The following is a 6755-nucleotide window of genomic DNA, read 5'->3' as shown; positions in this document are numbered from 1 at the left end:
CATTCAATAGCCAATTAGTGACAAACTGTATATGTGTACAATGTGTACTGTTTTCCTCCTAAAAGTAGACATTCAGGGCTTTCATTCGGTATATGGTTTGTATAGGATATTATTTGTGCTCAATTTTATATCGGTCTTTTGAACTAAAAAAACTGAACTGAAATGTCTGTCAACTTCAGGCCTCCATATCTCTGTTGTAGTAATTCCAAATGTGTCGCATTTCAAAACTTTTAAAGGGTTACACAGTAGACGACTGAAAATCGAGCATTTTCTATAGCCATTGCTGATCCATTCGTCCTAAATGACTTCGCATGAATGATTATGACATGTTTTTCAATGGCTATTTGTTAATGTTTTGGGTCACATGAAAGTGAGCATTGTCTACGTACTTCACTATGGGAGACCATTTGCACCAAGTGTTACAATATCATGATTACCAAGTGACTCAGGAGGTGGAGTGGCCCTCTTGGAATTGGAAGGTTCCCCGTTCCATCCTCTTGTCACCTTTCTCTGATGAACGTACTCACTACGTGACAGCAGCGGTGAGGGGCTATGGTATGAGGAAGCTTTTGGAAATGGAGTGATGGACAATTCCAGTGCAAAGATATCTGTAATAGAGGTACACAATCATCAATGTTAACAAGCATGGTTGATAATTATAGTTCAGGTGTACATGGATGGATTAGAGCAAAAATATAATGCCAGTGAAATAGTGTTGAAAGGAGCGTCCCATATGCTAGTGGTGTTTCCTACACAATGAACAATATTCACAATGATGATGTCACTGCATATATATTTCCATTGGCCAATCCTACGGTTCACTGCAGCACAACAGTCAGTGTGAGGGGGTGGTCAGGAGGTGTCTATGAACTCCACGTTTAAAGGCTTGAAGGCCATTGGCTGTGATGGAGTCAACTACATGCTCTGGTAGGCTGTTCCACCCACAGACAGCTGTGTGGAGAAAGGTTCTGTCCAATGTGCGTGTATTGGAGCCTAGGGGGGAGGGGGGGTGTTGGAGCTGTGCCATATAAGGTGGGTGTTTCGCCATCTGATTTGTGGTGGAGGGAGCATGTCCTGGAGGTCCCTAGGGCAGTGGGGGGGGGCATTTTGTAAAGGACTGTAGCAGCTGCAATGTGTCTTCTGTGGCTATGGCTGTCGATGGAGAGTGTTGTACTGGCAGTGTCCTCCTGGTCAACTCAAATTATTTTTATTATTCCTCTGAATATTTTCAAGTAGACTGAGATTTGTAGGTGGAGCACTCATCATGGAGTGAGGCGTACTCCATGACACTGGGGACCTGTAGCTTGTAGACAGTTGCTTGTAACAGTGCTGTTAGCTTCTGACCGGGCCGGATGGAGATTTTGGTCATTTTGGTCTATTTGGTCTATTTTGACTGCAGGATGTCCAGCTCATTTGTGGTGGTCATCCACTGTCAGGTGAAATAAGGGATGTCATGGGTACATTCACTTTCGGGAGGATACCTTTGCGTTTGACGGGCACACAGACAGCCATTAAGCAGTCATTAACAGATGTGGGTCAGGATCCAGTCGCATAGAGTTCAAGAATAGTAGGGGCTCAAATTCCTGCTGCAGCCTTCAGATCCTCATTCCCAGCTGTTGTGATGCTCCTGGAATGGCAGCATGTGTCTGGTCCTCCGTAGAGGTGTTTGTTGGATCGCACTTCGTCTGGAACCTCCCCCTTGAGCTGTCCGCCATGGGTGACCCTACCAGGAGCAAAGCTCCCGACGGCATAGCTCTCAGGTTCATTGGAACTCACAAGCTTCTCCACCACTACAAGGTGACGATCCAAGGAGAAGACAAATTAAATGGAGAAGAAAATGGAACCTCCCCTTTGACCTTACCGCCATGGGTGACCCTGGACGGCATCGCTCTCAGGTTCATTGGAACTCACAATCTTCTAACTAAAAATGACAAAAAAGAAGAAAATGGAACCTCCCCTTTGACCTTACCGCCATGGGTGACCCTGGACGGCATCGCTCTCAGGTTCATTGGAACTCACAATCTTCTAACTAAAAAGGACAAAAAAGAAGAAAATGGAACCTCCCCTTTGACCTTACCGCCATGGGTGACCCTGGACGGCATCGCTCTCAGGTTCATTGGAACTCACAGAGCTGTATTTTGCGTGTCTTAAGTACCAGGTCTTATTCCCTAACTTGAGTAAACTAAAGACCTGGAGGCGTGATCAATGCTCTCTGGCCACTCTGAATAGCCAAATGGCATTGATCACGCCTCCAGGTCTTTAGTTTACTCAAGTTAGGGAATAAGACTTGGTACTACACTGGTAAGACACGCAAAATACAGGCCATAATCTTCGAACTAAAAAAATAATAATAAAGACACAGGGGATTACAAATGGCGCTCTTGCCACGGCACCGCACCGGCTGGAGAGTTAAAGTACTCCCTGAAAGTGTTTTGCACTTGGAGACCATCAAAGTTCCTCCTGACTGCTCCCCCTGCAGCAAGCGACGGCTCCACTGGAGGCATGTGGGCTGCGTCCTGCTGGCCCCATTTGATGAAGTTGTGGAGGACGGTGGTAGCCTTCACAACCTTCTCAGCGTGGTCAGGGTTGAGCTTGATGACTCCGTGGAACACTCTGAACTTTGTCACCATCACACCAAAGGCACTCTCCACAACATGCCGTGCGCGGGACAGCCGGTAATTGTAAACACGGTGGGTGTCCGTGCGGAGCGACTGACGCGTGTATGGGCGAAGCAGGTTCTGGCGCAGAGGGAAAGCCAAATCCGCCACAAACGCGTACGGAAGTGGCCCCAGGTGCTCAGCATTTTGGAGCGGGGCATCATCGGGAAGGTCCAGTGTACCCCTCGTCAGCTGCCCAAAATGAGACACTGCAAGTACTCCACCGTCACTGCCACCCCCATACGCACCTACGTCGACCACACGGAACAAGCCAAGAGCATCCACCACAGCCAGCAGGACAATTGAAAAGTGCCCTTTGTAGTTGTGGAAGAGCGATCCTGATCTGTCGGGTGCCTTGATGGCAATGTGTTTGCCATCTATGGCACCCACACAGTGAGGAAAGTGCCACTTCTCACCAAATACATCGGATATAGCCTTCCAATCATCCTTCTTTGGCACAGGCATGAAGTCCTCAGCCATGGTGTTCCAGATGGCAGCTGCCACAGTGGGCACAATGCCAACCACAGTGGAGCGGCCAACACGGAAACTGTTGGAGATGGCCAGGTAGTTGTGACCAGTGGTAAGATACCTGTAAAACAGGTGAAGTGAATTCCTCTGGATCTGGTCAGAACATGGTCGTCGGTAAATGAAGCATTCGGACAGGCCTCAAAAGTTTAACATGGAGTTGATTTATTTCAAAGAGTTTAACAACATTACAGGAAGGGTAGGAAAAAGACCGGGTAGACAAAGCGAATGACCGTGAGTACTCAGAAAGTGCACTCCCCTCTGCTTCCTTGTCTTCTCATTATATAGCATAGAAATCAGTGTGTTCACAAATAGTTATTACCCTATATGTCCTCTATATGTATATATCCCATGCAGGAGACGTGCTTAGAGAAGAGGCCTCTTATGACCTCATCTTATGAGTATGTCTGTGTGTGTGCAGGTATGCGTGTGTGTATGTGCACAGTTTGGGTTCTCAGAACTCATGGCCTATGTGCTCCGCGGTAACTGATGGATGATGAGCGGGCGTTGTCGTGTGTGGTATGGTATGGCATGGCGGTCTCCAGACGGCACCTGAGATAACGACCGGGCCTCCTAGTCCATTATCCCAAATATGGATGTAAATGTGTATGTGAGAGATGTCCCGGCGTCATTAGTTTTAACATAGGACATCTCAGTTTTAGCCTTGTTCAAAATATCCCACCCATATGCTTTACTGCAACTTGACGGATTATGGGCGGGTGTGGATAGATGGATGGAGTTGTTGGCGTGCGTGTGTGTGCGTGTGTGTGCGTGCGTGCGTGTGTGTATGTGCGTGTGTGCGTGTGTGTATGTGCGTGCGTGCGTGCATGCGTGTGTGTGTGTCTCACAAATTACTCTACACAGGCAGAGACAATAATCACAATGTTAACACACAATCTGAACTGACATGCATGTTGATAAGATAATGTTAGCTCTGCATTATTATTACAGAACCTCAGCATCCATATATACCGGATCTATAATCATAATGGCATTGCTTTAATAGTGGCTCTGGAGAACAATGGCATGGCTGAATGATGAAATAATTTGTTCAAAAGTAGCCCACAGCAACTATTGAGTGCACAAATTAACATCCTTTTCAGATGGTCGACATTTCTGAATTAAAAGTTATATAAAAAACAGTTTATACATAATGCATCTATAATATGACAGTTTAATGTTTCCCACGACATTCAAATGTTTAACCCATTTAGACCTCTCAAAGGGGTGGCGCCACATTTTTACGATTTTTCTAAAATAGCAGACCTACAAGCTCGTAGCACGCTATGAGCTTGTAGATCTGACATTTTTCAATAGCTAAATTATAACATAATGTTTAAAACACCAAAAGGGGTTCCCGCCAAAAATGGGTTAAGCAGAAGGGGGTTCGAATAGGAAGGAAGACACTGGAGCATCAGACAGTTTGAGAACATTTTGATCATAATAATTATGTATAGGTCACATCTTCGTCATGACCTGACAAAGATGTGCCCTATACTTGTTGTAATTTTTTACCTTCACCCTGTGTGTGCATTAAAAAGGGCTTGAACTGTCTGTGATGCTCCAGTGTCTTCCTTCCTATTCAAATGTTTAACTTTGGATTTAAACAGATCTTATATCAGAGTCTGCATACTATTTCAATAGTCCTGAGAATAAATGTCATTTGTCCCAAAGTGACAGTTTGTTTCAAAAAGCTTTATACCATGTTCTAACATAACATAACGATGCAAAGTGACATCTGTTTGCAAAATACTGCACCTCCTCCAACTGCATATACTTCCCCCATTTTCACATTTTTTTAGTGTATTGTGACACTTGCTTTGGCAATGTAAACATTTTTTTTCTCATGCCAATGAATCTCCTTTGAATTGAAATTGGATTATGATCTGTATGATTGGTTTTACAGTGGTGGTTCTCAAAGTGAGAAGTGTGTTAATAAAACGCTACGAGTCTAATCTTGGGCTACTTGCATGGGGGTTCCCTAGCTCTGGTCCAGTGCGTCATGACGCACTGGACCCAACCCAACACATCTTTTCACATGGGGATCCTCGGCAGAAAATCATATTAATTAATATGGAGTTTGACATGTTAAAGTGTAAGACCCGCTGCTTAGGTAACTATAAGCTATAAAAAGCCAGTTGAACAGAGCTGGAAAGTATTTGGTGCTCTCTCCACCTTGCATGATCTCAAACACCAGCAGCCTTTAGTAGACAACTATCCTAAGCATATAGCCTCAGGGGTCACCAAACTACGGCCCGCCATGTCATTGTATGTGGCCCGCCTGCCTCAAGCAATAGCCAAATAGCCAAAATATAGGATTTTATTTTTATTTTTCATTAGCACTGGATGAGAGCACGGACGTACGCAGCTGCTCATTTTTGTACAGTATGTACAGTACAAGCACTATGCAGCTCTGTAGTGGCCCTCACAGGAAAAAGTTTGGGGACCCCTGGCCTATATAATATTATCTTTCATCCTCACATCCATTTACATTCCTGGTGCTGTTATGATTTCCAGCTTACAGTAATACATTTAAGTCTACCTGCCATTCCTTGCTGCACACGTTAGCTGTTTGGCGAGTTTTTGAGCTAACGATGCATTTACTAGGTGGGTAATCAACAAAATGAACATAACATAGTTACTGTAGTATTTACCGTAAACAGATAGCAAGACGTTCAGCGGGAGGTATAGCTTCCCTGTAGAAAGTGTCCTGCTTCTGAATTTATGGAGTCACCCTCGCCAGCAGGAAATCGAACTGTTGGATAGACATCCTGAATTCCTGGTGGAAACGGGTTTCATCCCTCCGTAGCTCCCAATAAAGCTGGTGACCGTCCCCGAGTCGTTTACGAACTTGAAAGATCGGATCGACCCACACTCGCCGTGGCCCCGGAGGGGCCATTTGAATCTCCCTCGCTCGCATTCTCTCCTCCTCCTCCTCCTCCTGCCTCATTCTCCTGGCCACAAGCTCTCTCTGGCGCGTCTCCCTTTCCCTCTTTCTCCTCGCCACCAACATCGCCAGGACAAGAGCCCTCTTTCTCCTCCAAAAAAACATTCTGTCACCACAAACACGTCACAACCAACAAGCTACTAGCTACTGTGTCCCGCAGCTAACAGCGTAAGGACAACAACAGGCAACACGTGGATCTGTTTCCGCATGTCCTCGCACCGCCCACGCACCGCCCAGATTCCGCAAAGCATTGTGGTCAATTGATGCGACAAACGACAAGACAGATGAAACCATAAAACATTGATAAGACGCTTGTCTGATAGGTGTGACTGCAGCCTTAGAGGTGTGTAGTACTGGACACTCATACTATGCAACGAGACCAGAAAAAAAAAAGAAAAGAAAGAGAACCGATATATATCAAACAGTAGTATTCGGCACAGTACACACATCTGGGCCCATACGATGGGAGACATTTATAATAATTCCTGTACCCAGCAAGGTGCTCTGTGTCTGTGTGTACCACATCAATACAGCATGGAATTGTGGACAAAATCTTATCCAATGACAACAAAATATTTTGGGTCTGAGAGGCTAAATCTCATAAAATGGTGGTCTGTGGCTCAAAT

Source organism: Protomyctophum bolini (genome assembly GCF_963924005.1).
Source record: "Protomyctophum bolini genome assembly, chromosome: 24".
NCBI classification, from domain to species: domain Eukaryota; kingdom Metazoa; phylum Chordata; class Actinopteri; order Myctophiformes; family Myctophidae; genus Protomyctophum; species Protomyctophum bolini.
Note: the sequence above shows the minus strand (reverse complement) of the source record.